This window comes from Ceratotherium simum, chromosome 22, assembly GCF_057802395.1.
Source record: "Ceratotherium simum simum isolate JZ-2026a chromosome 22, ASM5780239v1, whole genome shotgun sequence".
Lineage (NCBI taxonomy): Eukaryota > Metazoa > Chordata > Mammalia > Perissodactyla > Rhinocerotidae > Ceratotherium > Ceratotherium simum.
Window position 1 is genome coordinate 6,635,014 of NC_141921.1, and position 19,149 is coordinate 6,654,162.

Sequence of the window (19,149 nt, forward strand, 5' to 3'; positions counted from 1 at the left end):
CAAATGCGAGGATGGTAGTTGCATGGTTTGTCCAGCTTTGAGGTCAGAGGTTGGCTGAATAATCTCCAAGGCTGAGGTCTTAAAAAAACTAAACAAACCGTAAGTCCTCTCGGATCGTGACTTTAAATAACTACATGGAGGCACCGAACACATTAAAAGCAAGGAGGGGAAGGGGCCCATGGATAGTAACTGATTCTAAACTCGCGTAATGAAACCAAAGAAATGAGTTAAAAAATCTTTTTCCAGGGGGATCCTCTTGAGATTTCTCTGCTGAGCTCCTTAACTCTTAAACTGGCTCCATTTTAAAAAGAAAAGGATTCCAGCTTTGGCGGGCCGGTGGCAAAGGTGAATAGGCGGAGGTCGACGCCGGAGGCTTCCTGTGTCTAGTTCCCCACCGGTGCTCAGCTCACGCTAGCCGCCAAGGGTCCGCGGAGGGTCGGGCCGGGCCCGCTCCGTGTGCAAGGCCAGAGGTTGCAAGTCCAAGGCGAGGCTTCCTTCCCGGGGGAGAGGGGGACAGCTGGCGGAGCGAGGCGCGGAGGGAGCTTTCGGGTCCTTCTTCCCGCTTGGGGGCCTCGGTAGGGCGACTCGCACCAAGAGCCAGACCCGAGCGGCGCGGCCTTGCGGGCGACCCCGGCCTCCTCAGGCCGCCGTCCGCACGCCGCTCCGTGGGGCCCTAACAGGGAGCGGGACCTCGCGACCCCCGCTCGGGGGCCCCGCCCCTCCGCGCGAGCCCGCGGAGACTTCGACCCTCCCCCAACGCCAGAGGGCCCCGCCCCCTCCTCACGGGCTAACGAGTGTCCTCGCGCGCGCCCCTTCCCTCAGCGTGAGTGTGAGTGCGAGTGCGCTGTCCTCCCACCTCGGCCTCCTCCCCATTGTCTCTCGCCGCCACCACAAACCCTCGAACGTAGCCCCTCCCCCATGGGTGTTTACTCCCCCGCCCAGGTTTAACCAGTGCCCAGGGGCCCCCAGAACGAGGGGCGGAGGCACCCCTGAACCCTTCCCTCTGCGTCTCCTCTCCGGGGTCTCCTCCGTGTGTCTCCCCTGCCCCCCACCTCCCCCGGGTCAGGACTGTATTCAGGGATCAGCCCTCTCGCCCCTTCCCCTCTTCCCCTCGGCCCCCTCCCCTCAGCCGGTCCTCCTCTTTCTCTCCTTCTCCCTCCTCCTCCCCCTCCCCATCCGTTCCCCCCCACAATGCAGTTCGCGGCGCGGCGGACATGGCGGTGGAGCCCTGAGCTCGTCGTGTCCCGGCCTCCAGCGGCGGCGGCGGTGACGGCGGCGGCGGCAGCGGCAGCAGGAGGCGGAGGAGGAGCGGGAGCCACTGAGATGAGGAGGCGCCGCGCGCGCCTGTAGCTCGCGGGCCTCTCAGGTACGGAGGTTCTGGCCGCGGCACGGCACCCGGCGCCGAGGGGGTGTGCTCGGGGAAGGCCGGGCGGCCCCCGCTTCGCCCTCCTCAGGTGCTGCGCCTCACAGGTGTCGGGGGCCCGGCCCGAGCGCGTCTCCGCCGCCCTCTTGGGGCCTGACACTTCTTTCTTTGCCAGAATGGGCTTCGGGTGTCCCAGGGGAAGGCAGAGATAAGGAAGGTCGGGCGGCGGCCTGGGCGGCCTGAGGAGGGCATTGGGGCGCTTCGGGGCCGAACTCCGCTGAGAGGCGGGGGCTCTCGGCCTCGGGCCCAAGCCTGTAGTCCCGGGAGGCGGATTTTGAGTTAACGGAATCGGCGTAGCGTTCTCTTGGGTCCTGTACGATTCCCTGTCAGGTGTGCCTTTCCTTTCACCCCTGCTTAGATATAGGCGTGCATGTATCACATATAAATAAACACAAGCATATAATCCATAGTAAGTATTTCCTCTCGGCTCGCCCTTGTGAGCAGAGAAGGCAGAGGTGTCTGTGTGGATTTCGTTTCTTGCTCGCCCGCCTTCTCTCTCCCCCGCCTCGCAGTCGAATGGTGGTAATGAAAGCTTTTGACATGGGAAACTGTGCGATTCGTATTTGTAAACAGACAGCACTCACTCTGCGGGAGGTTTCAGGTCCTTTCGGTATCCGGATTGCAAAAGAAGGAAATACTTAGACCTGAAAGAAGCACATCATTGGGATTTCTAGTCGTACCTGAATGGGATGAATTACTGTTACTTTAACAACGTTGATTAAACATATTCTTTTTAGAAAATTATAAAATCTTTAGTCAGATGAGTTTTGTACCTTACACGAGATCTTAGTTTCGGTATATACTGTGTTTCTTCATTTTGATGTGTTTTTGATACACAAGTAGTTAGTTACACATTTGACGTTGTACTTCCTTTTGTGATCTTCTCAGTGTCCAGAAATGCAGTTCGAATTGTGTCTTGTTGGCATGCATTTAGTAATTAGCTGGAGTGGATCAGATTACCTTTTGTTTCCAGAGACCCCCCCCCCCAAGTCTTGTAGTAGCGAAATGTATAAGACTTGGTGAAACAGAACATAGCCTGTTTCTGTTTTTAAAGTAATGAGAACTATTAGCTAATAAAATTTGGATAATCCCAAGTGTATATGATAATTTAGAGAGAATGTCATACCAACGTGGTGGGTTGTGGGATGGTTTAAAAAAAAACTTGACTTTTTTTTTGGTAGTATCAGTCAGCTCAGCATGTTCTGTATATGAGTAAATTGTACGCTGAAATTTTCTTGAGGCTCAGAACCCGTGTATGTCTCCTTAGAAATTGCTGCACTACACTATATTCTAGTACTGATTAGTCACAACTTGTAAAATTATGAAATATTGATTCATTTAGAAAGCTGTGCGTAAGAATTATGCACTAGTGATTTCACTAGTGTCTAGTGTGCTATGATGCTGTTATAAACAAGTTTTAAAGAGTGCTTAAAAACCATATACTTTGGGGAGGATAAGGATTTTAAGTCATTTTGTGCTTTAAAAATATATTTAAAATAAACAAAAAGAAAGTTTCTTTAAAAAAAGAACTATTTTGGATAAATTTTCCTGTTTGGAGTTTTTCTTTTGACTAGTGTGGAAAATGAAAAAATAAAGCTTCCTTGAAATAATATGGACGTGGAAGTGAAAGTTATTGACATTTAATGTTTTAAGTCTAGCAAATATCTAAATAAAACAAGGAAATTAAAGCCTTTTCATTGTCCTAGGTCAAGTTGTTAGTAATATACATAAATTAACAAGATGTTATCATGCACATAAGTTTAGTTCAATTTTGTTAATCCTAAATCACACCTAAAATTACATTTATTTTTAGTTAATTTAGCTAGAACAGTACAGTATCTACATTATAATTTTAGACTTTTTAAAATAAAAATTTATAACTGTAATTATAAGTATCTCTCATTAATAAGAAGCTGTTTAAAGAGAATTTTTATCAGTTCTCGGAGCAGATTCATTTTAGTAAGAGTAATTAGAGAACTTTTTTTGACCTCGTAGTTAACCTTGACATGCATAAAAAGTACCATTAATTATGTTGTGTTCTTTATAGAATGTCAAATCAGGATCTGAGGGTAGAAAAAGATGTTTGAATTTATTTTCTGCAGAAAGTTTCTGATTTCAGAGAAACAATAAATAAGACTTACCTGTAAATGTTGATGTCAGTAAATTTTGTTTATCTTTAAAAATAAAAATCAGACCATTTTGATATAACAATTCAGTGAGATATGTTACTTTCTAAAGTAAACTACAGGGCCGGCCCTGTGGCTTGGTGGTTGGGTGCGCGCGCTGCGATGCTGGTGGCCCGGGTTCGGATCCCGGGTGCGCATCGAGGCGCCACTTCTCCGTTCATCCTGGGGCCGAGTCCCGCATGCAGCAACTGGAAGGATGTGCAGCTACGACATACAACTATCCACTGGGGCTTTGGGGGGAAAAAATAAAATAAATAAAATCTTTAAAAAAAAAAAATAAAGTAAACTACAAATCCTCAAATTCATAAAATGTTACAAAAGTCAGTTAAATTCATTACTGCAGATAGAAATATGTTCTAAAAAAGAACAATTCTACAAAGACCTAAAACAGGCAAGGGAAAAGGACACTTTAGTTTAAAGCAGGATATGTAGACTTTTTTCTTCTTAATTTTAGAGGAATTAGGATTGTTTATACCAAACTAAGTGAATTAGAATTGTTTACACTAAACGAAGTTTTAAGGAAGTGTTTAAAAACCATAATGTCCCCAAGTGTTTCTTAAAAATCCAAAAAGAAGAAAAGGTATATAAATTCAAAGATGAACAGTTTAGATTTTTTTCCCCTCTAAGTGAGAGGTTTAATTTGTGTGATGTGTTACGGTTTCCAAATTGTTTTCCTATCAAATTGTCTCATTGGTTGTCCATAGTTATCCTGTGAGTTAAAGGGGGAGAGAAAAGGGCGCTAACATTTATTTGAGTACCTGTTTTGTTCCAGGCATTGTGCTAGACATATTTATGTATTTTTTTCACTCGTTCAATGTAACCACCCTTTGAAACCTGTTTTGTAGATGAAGAATCTCTGACTGAGAGGTTAAGTAATTTGCTGAAGATTGTAGAGTTAGAAAGATTCAAAGCAGCTCTGTGTGCTCCTCCTATTGTACATGCCATGTTGCTTCTCATGTGTATTAAGTATTCCCCTAATTTTATAGGAGAAACTGCCTAAGGTTGCTCATTTATTCATCATTTAATCTTTCATTTCATCAAACATTTGCATTTGTACTTTATGCTAGATACTGCTAGGTTTTAGAGATACAAAATTATTAAAGACTATCTCTCCCTTCAGGGAACTCAATCTACTATAATACAGATAAGTTACAACACACTAAATTTTGGGAGTTCAGAGGGAAGAAGCTGGCTCTTGAGGGATGAGTAGGAGTTTGCTGAGTGGAAAAGGGGATAGACTGGAGGCCATTCCAGAGCTAAGGAATAACATATGCAAAGATGATAAGTTGTTATGGGGCTTGGTGTGTAGGGAAGAGAGAGAAACTCAGTATGGCAGGAATTGAGGATTTATGGATAGAGTGATGAGAGAAGAAATGGTTGGAAGTAGCAGTCAGATTGTGAAGGTTATTGTGTATGTTAAATTAAGGTGTTTGAATTTTTATCTTGTAAAGTGAGATCACAAGGAGGACAGTGGTTGAGCTGTGATTAGAAGGATGTTTTCTGACTCCCTGTTTAGTATTTCTTTTTGGTTGGCTTCCTTTACCAACAGATTTTACCCCTGGTTTCAGTGGATAGTCAAGCCATCTTTTCCATGCCACTCTCCTTTCCTCTCCCTAGTTGCTATATTCCAGACTGTTTTTTTGAGGATCCTGTGATCCAAATCTTACTGTCTAAAAATGTTTAATTTCTTAGAAGGTTCTTTTCGGATAAAAATACCTCTGGGAGAAATCACCTTGTTGTGGTTACTCAGGAAGTTTTTTCACTCTTTGGCTTGGGTTAGTTGACTAATACTTTTTAGTTTAGCACTGTAAAGCAGTAGGATAGGGCGTAGGGGAGGGTGGGCTGGAAAGAAGGCGAAGCATTTGTGCAAGCTCGGTGTTCATCAGTAAAGATGAGCAAAGTCCTAGTCTTTACGCAGAGCAACCTGTACTTTCAAAAAGAAATAGGTATGTTTGTAAGTCACACAGTCGTCTGGTAGTTTTAAATGAGTGTTTGATTTATGATGATAACAGATAACTTACTGCATAGTTACTGTGTACTTCTTTCTAAAGATCTTAGAAGAATTAACTCAGTCCTCACAACAACCCTTTTTATATTATCCTCATTTACAGGGGAGGTAATTAAGTACCTTGGACAAAATCTCACAGCTATTTTGCTGCAGAGTCAGGCTTTGAATTCAGGGTGTCTGAGTCTAGAGTCAGAGCTCTTTAACCACTATACTATGTTGCACCTTAAGTTTAGATTGTCAAAATTTAGTATGCAGAGAGTGTTAAATTCAGTATAGTCACATAAGTTGTCAAAAATATTTTGTAAGAACATACAGTATGAAGTATACATAATAAATCTGATTGCATTTTGTCAGTCTCAGCTGTATACACTGTAGTTTAAATAATTTAATTATCATTAAAATTGATCAGTCATTAAGTATTTAAGCTCTGATCTTGTGCTGAGTGTCACTTTAGGCCAGTGGTATTCAAACTATGTTTGGGGACCTCTTGGGGGGTCTTTGAGTCACAACTATTTTCATAGTAATATTAAGATGATATTTATCTTTTTGCCTTCCTCCTCTCATCTGGAATGTAGAGTGATGTCTACATAATGTGTGAAAACATTATTGCTTTGATGGCTAATGGAATGTGTAATGGTATATTCTTTTTCTTTTCTTTGAGATATAATTTACAATACCATAAAATTCACCCTTTTAAAGTATACAGTTTAGGGGCCCGCCCCGTGGCGTAGCAGTTAAGTGCGTGCGCTCCGCTGCTGGTGGCCCGTGTTCGGATCCCGGGCACGCACTGATACACAGCTTGTCAAGCCATGCTGTGGCAGCGTCCCATATAAAGTGGAGGAAGATGGGCACAGATGTTAGCCAAGGGCCAGTCTTCCTCAGCAAAAAGAGGAGGATTGGCATGGATGTTAGCTCAGGGCTGATCCCCCTCACAAAAAAAAAAAAAAAATTAAAGTATCAGTGTATATTCGTAAGGTTATGTAACCATCATTACTATCTAATTCTAGAACATTTTCATCTTCCCCAAAAGAAATCCTGTGTCCGTTAGCAATCACGCCTCATTCCCTCCTCCCCCCAACCTTTGACAACCACTAAACTACTTTCTATCTGTGGATTTGCCTTTTTTTGACATTTCACGTAGATGGAATCATACAACATGTGGCTTTTCTATGCCTGGCTTTTTTCACTAAGCCTAGTGTTTTCAAAGTTTGTCCATATCGTTTGATGTATTAGCCCTTCACTCTTTTTTATGGCTGAATAATATTCTGTGGAATGTGTTCTGTGGAGATACCATGTTTTATTTATCCATTCATCATTTGATAGACATTTGGGTTGTTTCCACTTCTTGGCTATTATGAATAATGTTGCTATGAACATTTATGTAAACGTTTTTGTGTAGATGTATGTTTTCATTTTTCTTGGATATATACCCAGGAGTGGAATTGCTGGGTGTTTTGATACATTTATGTTTAACTTCATAAGAACCTACCAAACTATTTTCCCAAGAGCCTGTACCATTTCATATTCCTACTAGCAATGTATGAGGGTTCTAATTTCTCCACATCCTCACCAACACTTGTTATTGTCCATCTCCTTAATTTATAGGCATCCTAGCGGGTGAAGTGGCATGTCATGGTGGTTTTTCATTTGCATTTCCCTAATGACTAATGATGGTTGAGCATCTCTTCATGTACCTGTTGGCCATTTGTGTATCTTATTTACAGAAATGTCTATACAGATCCTTTGCCCATTTAAAAAATTGGGTTGTCTTTTTATTGTTGTGTTGTAAGAGTTCTTTATATATTCTGGATACTAGACCCTTATCAGATATATGATTTGCAACATGTTCTCCCATTTTATGAGTTGTCTTTTTATTTTCTTCTTTTATATTTGAAAAATTGTGGGAATGGGCCGGCCTGGTGATGCAGTGGTTAAGTTCATGAGTTCTGCTTCAGTGGCCCCGGGGTTTGCAGGTTTGGATCTTGGGTGCGGACTTATGCACTGATTATCAAGCCGTGCTGTGGCAGGCATCCCCCATATAAAGTAGAGGAAGATGGGGCATGGATGTTAGCCCAGGGCCAATCTTCCTCAGCGAAAAGAGGAGGATTGGCAACAGATGGTAGCTCAGGGCTAATCTTCCTCACCAAAAAAAAAAAAATTTGTGGTAAAATATACATAACATAAAATTTACAATTTTAACCATTTTTAAGTGTACGTTCAGTGACATTAGGTACATTCACATTGTTGTGCAGCTATCACCACCATCCATCTCCAGAAGTTTTTCATTTTTCCCAAACTAAAACTCTGTACCCATTAAGCAATAATTCCCCATTCCCTCCTACCTTAGCAGCCACCATTCTACTTTCTGACTCTATGAATTTGATTATATATGATTAGAGTTACACAATATTTGTTCTTTTATGATTGGCTTATTTCACTTAGCACAATGTCTTCAAAGTGCTTCCATGTTGTAGCAGATGTCAGAATTTCCTTTCTTTTTAAGGCTGAATAATATTCTATCGTATGTATATACCACATTTTATTTATCCATTCATCTGTTGATAGACCCTTGGGTTGCTTCCACCTTTTGGCTGTTGTCAGTAATGCTGCTGTGGACATAGATGTACAAATATCTGTTCAAGTCCCTGCTTTCAGTTCTTTGGATGTGTACCCAAAAGTGGAATTGCTGGATCATATGGTGAATCTGCGTTTAATTTTTTGAGGAACTGCCACATTGTTCTTTTCATTTTGTTGAGTATGTTTTCGAAGCACGTATGTTTTCAATTTTGGTAAAGTCCAGTTTATCTATTTTTTGTTTGGTTGCTTGTGCTTTGGGAGTCATACCTAAGAAGTCATTGCCTGATCCAAGATTACAAAGATTTACGCCTATGTTTTCTTCTGACAATTTTATAGTTTTAGCTTTTACATTTAGGGGTTTGATCTCTTTTTTTATTTTTATTTTTTTGGTGAGGAAGATTGGCCCTGAGCTAACGTCGGTTGCTAATCTTCCTTTTTTTGCTTGAGGAAGGTTGTCTCTGAGCTAACATCTGTGTCAGTCTTCCTCTCTCTTGTTTATGGGATGCTGCCACAGCCTTGCTTGATGAGTGGTGCATAGGTCCATGCCCGGGATCCGAACCCATGGACCCTGAGCTGCTGAAGCAGAGTGTGCAAACTTAACCACTACGCCACTGAGCTGGCCCCGAGTTTGATCTAGTTTGAGTTAATTTTGAGTATGTGATGTGAGGTAGAAGTCCAACTTCATTCTTCTGCATGTGGCTATCTAGTTGTTGCAGCACCATTTATTGACAAGACTATTCTTTCCCTTGTTGAATGGTCTTGACATCCTTGTTGAAAATCAGTTGACCATAAATGTCTGTGTTTATTTCTGGATTCTCAATTGATTCTGGATTCTTCATTGATCTGTATGTCTGTCCTTATGCCAGTACTATCCAGTCTTGATTACTGTAGCTTTGTAGTAAGTTTTGAAATCTGGAAATTTGAGTATTCCAACTTTGTTCTTTTTTGAAATTGTTTTGGCTAGAGTCCCTAAAATTTGATATGAATTTTAGGATCAGCTTGTCGGTTTCGGCAAAAAAAAAAACAAAATAAAAGGCATCTGCTGTTTTGAAAGGAGTTAATGTTGAATCTGACGATCAGTTTGGAGAGTATTGTCATCTTAATTTTGAGTCTTCCAATGCATGAATATGAGATGTTTTTCCATTTACTTTCATGTCCATTAAATAGGTCTTCACTTATTTATTTCAACAATGGTTTGTAGTTTTCAGTGTACGAGTTTTGTACTTCTTTTGTTAAATTTATTCCTAAGTATTTTATTCTTTTTGATGCTATTGTAAATGGAATTGTTTTCTTAATTTCATTTTTGGATTTTTCATTGCTAATGTATAGAAATACAACTGATTTTTGTATATTGATGTTGGATAGCAACCTTGCTGGACTCATTTATTAGCACTAATAGTTTCTTTGTGGATTCCTTAGGATTTTCTATGTATAAGATCATGTCATCTGCAAATAGAGATAAGTTTTACTCCTTCCTTTCCAATCTGGATACCTTTATTTTTTTTGCCTAATTGCCCTGGCTAGTACAATGTTGAATAGAAATGAAGACAGCAGACATCCTTGTCTTGTTTCTGCTCTTAGAGGAGAAAACATTTAGTCCTTCACCATTAAGTATGGTGTCACCTGTGGGTTTTTCTTAAATGCCTTTTGTCAGATTGAGTAAGTTCCTTTATATTTCGTTTGTTGAATATTTTTATCATGAAAGAGTATTAGATTTTATCAAATGCTTGTTTGTGTCTATTGGGATTACTATATGGTTTTTGTCCTTTATTCTATTAATATGGTGTATTACATTGATTGATTTTCATAAGTTGAACCAACCTTGCATTCCTGGGATAGATGCCACTTGGTCCTGGTGTATAATCCTTTTGTTGCTAGATTTGGTTTGCTTGTGTTTTGTTGTTGAGGTTTTTTTCCATCTATATTCATAAGAGACATTGGTCCATAGTTTTCTTGTGATGTCTTTGTGTGGTTTTGGTATTAGGGTAATACTGGCCTCATAGAATGAGTTAATATTGTATTTTTCTATTTGAAAAATTTCTCAGTTTTAATATCTAATGATGTACATATCAATAACTGTAACCCACAAAAACAAAAGTTCTTTGGATCTTCAGTAAATTTTAAGAGTGTAAACGCATCCTGAGATCAAAAAGTTTGAGAACTACTGATTTAGGCTAAGAGACATATCCTAGTGCCTAAGCATTGGACCAAAAATTGGGACTCTTGTTTCATGTAGTCATAAACCAGTCCCATTTGTGTCACTTTAGGCATATCACTCAGGGTGCTTCATTAATGTATAAAATGGGAACACTGCAAGACTGTATTAACTTCACAGACGTGTAAAGATAAATGAATGGGCGTACTAGACATGTATTAGCTGATGCTGTGTCTTAAAAAAATTTTTTTTTAACTGAAAAATTTGTAAGAGCTCTGGGACTTTCTATAGGAACTTGTGATATTGTTATGAGACAGTGTCTTGAATTCTGTCACATAGATAAAAAATTGTTAGTGTTTGAAACTTGTATTTAAGCTTTCTGTGATAGTACCAGTTTTTAGCCAGTAATTTTCATTATGTGAGAGTTATACTTCCTTTAGGAAGGTATTTCATAATCACTGTGGAAAGCCTTATGAAACACTCACAGTTATCCTCCTTCCCCCTGATTCTTGTGTTCCTCTTATTTCTGTTGGGAGTATATTCTATTTCTCAGGTATGTTGGAACAGAAAAAAGATTAAGAACCATCATTCTAAATCCTAAGGGATGTAGCTTACTTCCCTCACACCTCTTTCCTCAAAGCCAGGAAACCAAACCCTTATTTTTCTACATATTGTCTGTTTATTCTTCTATCCTCCTCTAAAATTTCTTTTCTTTTAAGACTGGTGCCCTGCTGGCTGTGTTTCTTTTTATTTTATTTTATTTTATTATTATTTTTTGTGAGGAAGATCAGCCCTGAGCTAACATCCGTGCTAATCCTCCTCTTTTTGCTGAGGAAGACCGGCTCTGAGCTAACATCTATTGCCAATCCTCTTCCCTTTTTTTTCCCCCCAAAGCTCCAGTAGATAGTTGTATGTCATAGTTGCACATCCTTGTAGTTGCTGTATGTGGGACGTGGCCTCAGCGTGGCCGGAGAAGCAGTGCGTCGGTGCACGCCCGGGATCCGAACCCGGGCCACCAGTAGCGGAGTGCGCGCACTTAACCGCTAAGCCACGGGGCCGGCCCCGCTGGCTGTGTTTCTTATCCAACTTTGTCATTTCAATCTAGGAACCTCTAGGTCACTCCCCTATATTCATTGATACTTTGGGGTAATTCTTGACATCTTCTTGGGTAGTTAGAATCATAACATTGGGGGCCAGCCCGGTGGTGTAGTGGTTAAGTTCGTGTGCTCTGCTTCGGTGGCCTGGAGTTCGCAGGTTCGGATCCTGGGCACGGACCTACGCACCGCTCATCAAGCCATGCTATGGCAGCATCCCCTATACAAAATAAAGGAAGATGGGCTCAGATGTTAGCTCAGGGCTAATCTTCTTCAGCAAAAAGAGGAAGTTTGGCAACAGATGTTAGCTCAGGGACAATCTTCCTCACCAAAAAAAAAAAAAAAAGTAGAATCATAACATCAAAGATCATGTAACACTTTATTTTTCCTTAATTTCTGTATTCCAGTGATATTCAACTCTACTTTCCTTGACGCACCTACTCATATGGTTCAAAAATGGTTTTACTTCAGACCAAAATCTCCTAAATATCTGTATGTGCATCTTCCTTGTTTCTTTAGTTTTCTGATCTGTCCCTAATCTCTGTAGGTAGTCTCTTTTTGGTTTTATCCCTTTCCCCCCACCAGTACCATTACTGTTGTGTTCTCTTACCCTATTGAAATATTAATTCTGTGAATCCCCTAGCCAGTATGAATTTAAATATCTGCAAATTATATAAACTAGTAGATTGGTGTTTTATATATTAAGTTAGGTCCTTAACACAGCTTGGCCATCTTTTAGTCAGATTTCTTTCCTGTTCCTCACATTTGCTATTGTTTTACCTGTTTTAAGCCCTCTGCTGCCCTCTGCTTTTCTCACTCAGTGTTGGCCTTCTGTTTTATAGAACAGTATTATAAAACTTATGTTCCTTGCCATTTCTTTGAGATACTGATACTGGTCCTGGCAAAAGATCCTTCTTTAGTCAAATAAATCTGGGAAATGTTGCAAATTATCTCTCTCTCTTAGAGATTTACAGTGCTCATTAGCATATTGAAGAATCTGAAAGGTCCTTCTGGAAAGAAACCCATTTAACTGTAGCACAGCCTCTACCCCTCCCCAATCTCACCAAGATTGCTTGTGATAAGGCCCCAGCTGACCTTCTAATGCTTTTTATGTTATTGATAATTACTATTATTTACTTTACTGACTCATCTCCTTTTCCTCTCTAGTCTGTCTTCCTGTTCTGCAGAAGTTAACCTAAAACAGGAATTGTGCCACTCTCCTGCTTATAAATCTATGGCTTCTTTTTGCTAAAGTCTAAACTTGACTTGGTATGCAAATATGTGCACCAATTTATGTTCCCAGTTCGTCTCCTATGTTCATCATTATGCGTGCTATTTTATGGTCCTGAAAAGCTTCTCAGTGTTTTATAAATACATTTTGTTTAGTACATACAAGTCTTATCTAGTAGGACTATTCCTTCTCACTCCCTCTCCAAAGTGGGAAATTCTTTCTCAGCTTGACTATCATCTCCATGATGAAGGCTTTTCTTAGGCTCTTGACTCAGGGTTTCCATAGCATGTGTAACATAATATTGTCATTATTTGTTTATATAACTATATCCTCTTTTGGACAAGAGCCTATTATTTATTTATCTTTGTGGTCCCAGCTTTTAACCCAGCATCTTATATGTGAATGTGTTGATGATAATCTTTGTTAAAATTAATTCCAGATTTATATTTGTTTACCTGAACAAATACAGGCTTAGCTACATAATTTGCAGTGCCTAGAGCAAACTGAAAATTCGGGGCCCCTTGTTCAAAAAGCAGAAAAAAAGAGCCATTAAAGTTACTAAAATATAAAGCTTTTTCCTTTCTTCTGTGATCTTTTCCTCAACTTGTCGTGTTGTTTTTTGTTTACTTTTTAATGTCATTCTAAATAAAGAATTAAAAATGTAAAATTATTAAGCATGAATTTTACTGTTCATCTTTATATTGTGCAATGCCAGTTTTACATGCAAATATAAGAGCATTTACTCATACGGAATTGCTGGTATTTCATAGCTTATACATATATATTTCTTTCTTACCAGAATAGGGAGAACACTGCACAAAACCTAATTGCTTTTATTTCACTTCTTACACTTGCACATTCTACCAGCACTCTCTACCTTCAACTTTGGCAAGACTGAAAGGAAAAGGAACTGTGGCTTGCTCTGTCTTTCGCTTTCCTTCTGTGTCATCACTTTCAGCATAAGTGGTTGGTTAACACAGGGAAGTAGCATGAGTAAGAAAAGATATGATAGGTTTTTTTTTGTCATTCATGGTTCTTAGAATACCATTGCGGTGGTGAACATGATGTAATCTATGCAGAAATAGAAGTATAATGATGTACACCTGAAATTTTTACAATGTTCTAAACCAATGTTACTGCAATAAACAAAAAATTAAAAAAAAATTAAATTGTATATAATTGGTAGCAATAAAAATGATTCTTGTCCATAGGCAAGCAAATAAACTTTGTCTGGTGGAGGGGCAATTGATCCCCTCATGCCCTCACAGGGGAAAAAAAAAAAAAAAAGAATACCATTGCCTTTCTTCTGTGTTTGAAGCAAGTTATGGTTCAAACAGAAAATGTGGCTTCTTGGGCTGTCAGTACCCCTACTTACTTAGTTGTAGACAACATGCTTGTCTTATACTCACTTTGAGTCTTCCTGAACTCCCACACATCGTGGCACCACTGGAATTCCGTGCTCTTGGGGCATCACCAAAGCTATATAAGAATGAGGTGGAAAGGAATTGCAGATATGCGTTTTGCATGTATCGCCTCTGCTCATGTGCATGTTCCATTGTCCCATCAGACTTCACTACAAAACAAAAATTCAAAGATAAAATTATTAAGAATTTCGAGATGGTGACAGCAGAGCTTTAAATGAAGCATAGGGTCTTTCTAAGCATGGAGCGCCCTGTGTGACTCCACAGATCACATGTCCATGAAATCAGCCCTGAACAAAAGCATTGGAGGGAAATAGTAACATGCATTGAGACTGAGACTGCCATATTTCACCTTGTACTGATGTGATAAGCATTGTTAATACTTTCTTATTTTGAGGCCTTCTGAGAATTGTGTATCTTATTGCCTTGAAGTTAGGTGCAGCCATGTGACTTGTTTTGGTAAATGAAATATGAGCAAAGGTGACCAGCACTGTTCCTTCCCCGGTTTTCTAATAGTGGGAAGTAACATAAGATTAAAGCAGCTTGGAATGCTGAGCCAATCAGTGAAGGACAGTTGCCTTGGAGAGTCACCTGAATTCACAGAGGATTTTGCATGAGTTGATAAATCAACTTATGTTGAGATAAACATTGAGTTATAGGGGTTGTTATTTCAGTATAACCTGGCCCATTCTGAGTGATACAGTTTGTGAAATTTCAGCATCCACCTATTGATAAGGTTTGTTGATTCTACTTCCTTTATATCTCACCAATCCATCCACTCCAGTCCATCTCTGTTACTGCTATCCTCATCTCTAGTTGAGAATATTATTGAAATGGATTCCTCAGTTTCCTGGCAACTCTAATTCTTTGTCCACACTACTGTCAAAGTGATTGCTCCTCTGCCTAAAAATCCTCCAGCAGTGCCCCCAAAATGTTGAGCTATAAACATGGCATATGAGGCCCTACATGATGGATCCTAGGCCTACTGCTCAAGTCTCACCACTACTTCCATCTCATTTTATGCTCCAGTCACATTGAGCTCCTTGCAGGACTTCAAAAGTGTCGTACTCTTTCAGTTACTTGCTGCTCAGTTTGGTAAAACATTCTTCCCCATCTCGCTTAACATCCCTGCCTTACTCATTCTCTCCCATTTCACCTGCTAATTAACAGTCATCCTTCAAAATGTCAAGAAATTGTCTTTGATCTCTGTTGTTGGTTTCTACTTCATCTCGAGCTTCCGTTTATGATAGCACTTATCATGTTGAAACGTAACTATGTCCCCACTAGACTGTGGACAGCTCAAGAAACAAAGCTGTGTCTTGTCTCTTTGTTCTGAGCGTGCAGCACTGTGTCTAGTACATGGCTGGTGCTTAAAATATGTTCCTTGAAGGAAGGAAAGAACAGATAAATGAAAAGTCTAAACTTTAAGCATCTGAAAAATTCACTTGTGTGGAACCAGTTAGTTTCGTGAAAATATGATAAATGTCAGGCAAACAATGAGGTGTCACTTTTAGTCACCTGATGGGACTCTTGGTTGCAACTAAAAACAATGATATCTTTAATCAAAAGACAAAATGTTCAGGATAGCTGGAAACCATTCTTTTTTATTATTATTTTTTTTCTTTGTGAGGAAGATCAGCCCTGAGCTAATATCCATGCCAATCCTCCTCTTTTTGCTGAGGAAGACCGGCTCTGAGCTAACATCTATTGCCAATCCTCCTCCTTTTTTTCCCCCAAAGCCCCAGTAGATAGTTGTATGTCATAGTTGCACATCCCTCTAGTTGCTGTATGTGGGACGCAGCCTCAGCATGGCCGGAGAAGCGGTGCGCCGGTGCGCACTCAGGATCCGAACCCCGGGCTGCCAGCAGCGGAGCGCGTGCACCCAACCGCCAAGCCACGGGGCTGGCCCTGGAAACCATTCTTGAAATATTTTGATAAAAGTATAATTATGTTACAAATATCTCATGCTAATTTAGAATTAAGAACAAAAACCAAATAGTAAGTATCACAGAATCCAGTTGAGTTAAAAAAAGGTAAAACACTGATTCTAGGAATGGGGCAGGATATATACAAGATAAGCCTGAAGCATTAGTAGTGTCAGAAAATAAAGAAGCATTCAAAAAAAATAAAAGAAAAAAAATCCACAATGATGGGGATATGTCAGTGGGACACAGGAGCCAACTGAAAGAGCTTCCAATGACCGAAGCTGGAAAACTAGCCGAAAGCTAGGCCTCTGGTGCCCAACAGTTAGCCAAGTTGTGAGTACAAAGGAAAAGTTCTTGAAGGAAATTAAAAGTGCTACTCCAGTGAACATGAATGATAATCAGAAAGCAAAACAGCCTTATTGCTGATATGGAGAACGTTGTAGTGGTCTGGATAGAAGATCAAACCACCACAACATTCCCTTAAGCCAAACCCTGATCCAGAGCAAGGCCCTAACTCTCTTCAATTCTATGAAGGCTGAGAGAGGCGAGGAAGCTGCAGAAGAAAAGTCTGAAGCTAGCGGAAGTTGGTTCATGAGGTTTAAGGAAAGAAGCTGTCTCCATAACATAAAAGTGCAAAGTGAAGCAGCAGGTGCTGATGTAGAAGCTGCAGCATGTCACCCAGAAGATCTAGCTAAGATAATCAATGAAGGTGGCTACACTAAACAACAGATTTTCAATGCAGACACAACAGCCTCGTGTTGGGAGAAGATGCCATTTAGGACTTCCATAGCTAGAGAGGAGAAGTCATTCCCTAGCTTCAAAGCTTCAAAGGACGGGCCAACTCTCTTGTTAGGGGCTAATGCACCTGGTGACTTTAAGTGGAAGCCAACGCTCATTTACTGTTCTGAAAATCCTAGGGCCCTTAAGAACTAAATCTAAATCTACTAAATCTACTACTAAATCTGAGAGCTAAATCTACTCTGCCTGCTCTCTATAAATGGAACATCAAAGCCTGGATGACAGCACATCTGTTTACAACATGGTTTACTGAATATTTTAAGCCCACTGTTGAGACCTACTGCTCAGAAAAACAATTCATTTCAAATTATTACTGCTCATTGACAATATACCTGGTCACCCAAGAGCTCTGATGGAGATGTACGATGAGATGAATGTTGTTTTCATGCCTGCTAACATAACATCCGTTCTGCAGCCCACGGAACAAGGAGTAATTTTGACTTTCAAGTCTTATTATTTAAGAAATACATTTTGTAATACATATAGATGTCACCGATAGTGGTTCCTCTGATGGATCTGGGCAAAGTAAATTGAAAACCTTTTGGAAAGGATTCACTATTCTAGATGCCATTGAGAACATCGCATGATTCATGGGAAGAGGTCAAAATATCAATGTTAACAGGAGTTTGGAAGAAGTTGATTCCAACCCTCAAGGATGACTTTGAGGGGTTCAAGACTTCAGTGGAGAAAGCAACTGCAAATGTCGCGGAAATAGCAAGAGAACTAGAATTAGAAGCGGAGTCAGACGATGTGACTGAATTGCAGCAATCTCACGATAAAACCATAACGGATGAGGAGTTGCTTCTTAAGGATGAGCAAAGGAAGTGGTTTCTTTTTTCTTTTTTTTTTTTGAGGAAGATCAGCCCTGAGCTAACATCCATGTCAATCCTCTTTTTGCTGAGGAAGACCGGCCCTGAGCTAACATCTATTGCCAATCCTCCTCCTTTTTTTTTTTTTTCCCTCTTTTTCTCCCCAAAGCCCCAGTAGATAGTTGTATGTCACAGTTGCACATCCTTCTAGTTGCTGTATGTGGGATGCTGCCTCAGCATGGCCGGACAAGCGGTGCGTCAGTGCGCGCCCGGGATCCGAACCGGGCTGCCAGTAGCAGAGTGCACACACTTAACCACTAAGCCACGGGGCCGGCCCCAGAACGTGGTTTCTTGAGATGAAATCTACTCCTAGTGAAGATGCTGTGAAAATTGTTGAAATGACAACAAAAGATTTAGAATATTATATAAACTTAGTTGATAAAGCAGCAGCAGGGTTTGAGAGGAGTGACTCCAATTTTGAAAGAAGTTCTACTGTGGGTAAAATGCTGTCAAACAGCATCGCATGCTACAGAGAAATCGTTCATGAAAGGAAGAGTCAATCGATGAGGCAAACTTCATTGTTGTCTTTTTTTAAGAAATTGCCACAGCCACCCCACCTTCAGCAACCACCATCCTGATCAGTCAGCAGCCATCAACATTGAGGCAAGACCCTCTACCAGTTAGAAGATTACAACTCACTGAAGGCCAGATGATGGTTAGCATTTTTTAGCAATAAAGTATTTTTTAGTTAAACTGTGTACATTTTTTTCAGACACAATGCTATTGCACACTTAACAGACTACAATACACTGTAAATGTAACTTTTGTATGCACTGGGAAACCAAAAAATTCGAGTGACTCAGTTTATTGCGATATTTGCTGTATTGCAGTGCTCTGGAACTAAAACCTGCAGTATCTCCAATGTATGCCTGTAAAAAGTTATTTTTTTTTTTAAACCTTTAGCTTTTAAAGTGTGATTAACATTTAAAATTTGAGATTTATGATACTTTATATAAACTTAATGTACATTATTTTGATTAAACTTTTTTTGAATTTAAATTTTTTTATTGTGGTAAAATATACATAAAATTTACCATTTTAACCATTTTTAAGCGTACAACTCAGTGGCACTAGTACATTCACAATGTTGTGTAACCATCTCCACTATTTCCATAACTTTTTTATCATCTGAAGCAGAAACTCTATACCTATTAAGCAATAATTCTCCACTCCCCTCTCTCCCCAACCCCTGATAACTTCTGTTCTGCTTTCTGTTTCTATGAATTTGCTTATTCTAAATATCTTATATAATTGGAATCACAATATTTTTCTTTTTGTGCTTTGACTTGTTTCATTAGCACAATGTCTTTAAGTTTCATCCATTTTGTAGCTTGTGTCAGAATTCCCTTCCTTTTAGTGGCTGAGTACATACATTGTATGTATATACCACATTATTTTAATCCATTCATCTGTTGATAGACATCTGGGTTGCTTCTACCTTTTGGCTATTGTGACTAATGCT

General features: G+C 40.0%; 1 protein-coding gene across 11 annotated transcripts in view; it reads left to right on the forward strand.

Annotated features, from left to right (window-relative positions):
* Positions 1-1,012: 1,012 nt before the first annotated feature.
* TUT4 (terminal uridylyl transferase 4) overlaps positions 1,013-19,149 on the forward strand; it is a 133,985-nt gene continuing 115,848 nt past the window's right edge. For 4 of the 11 annotated variants that reach the window (XM_087445923.1, XM_087445927.1, XM_087445928.1 and 1 more), the window contains exon 1: positions 1,016-1,366. The gene's annotated coding sequence lies outside the window, so the exon portion shown is untranslated. Of the gene's footprint in view, positions 1,367-19,149 lie in introns of all 11 variants that reach the window. The other 7 variants (XM_087445935.1, XM_087445930.1, XM_087445926.1 and 4 more) reach the window with 3 other exon arrangements.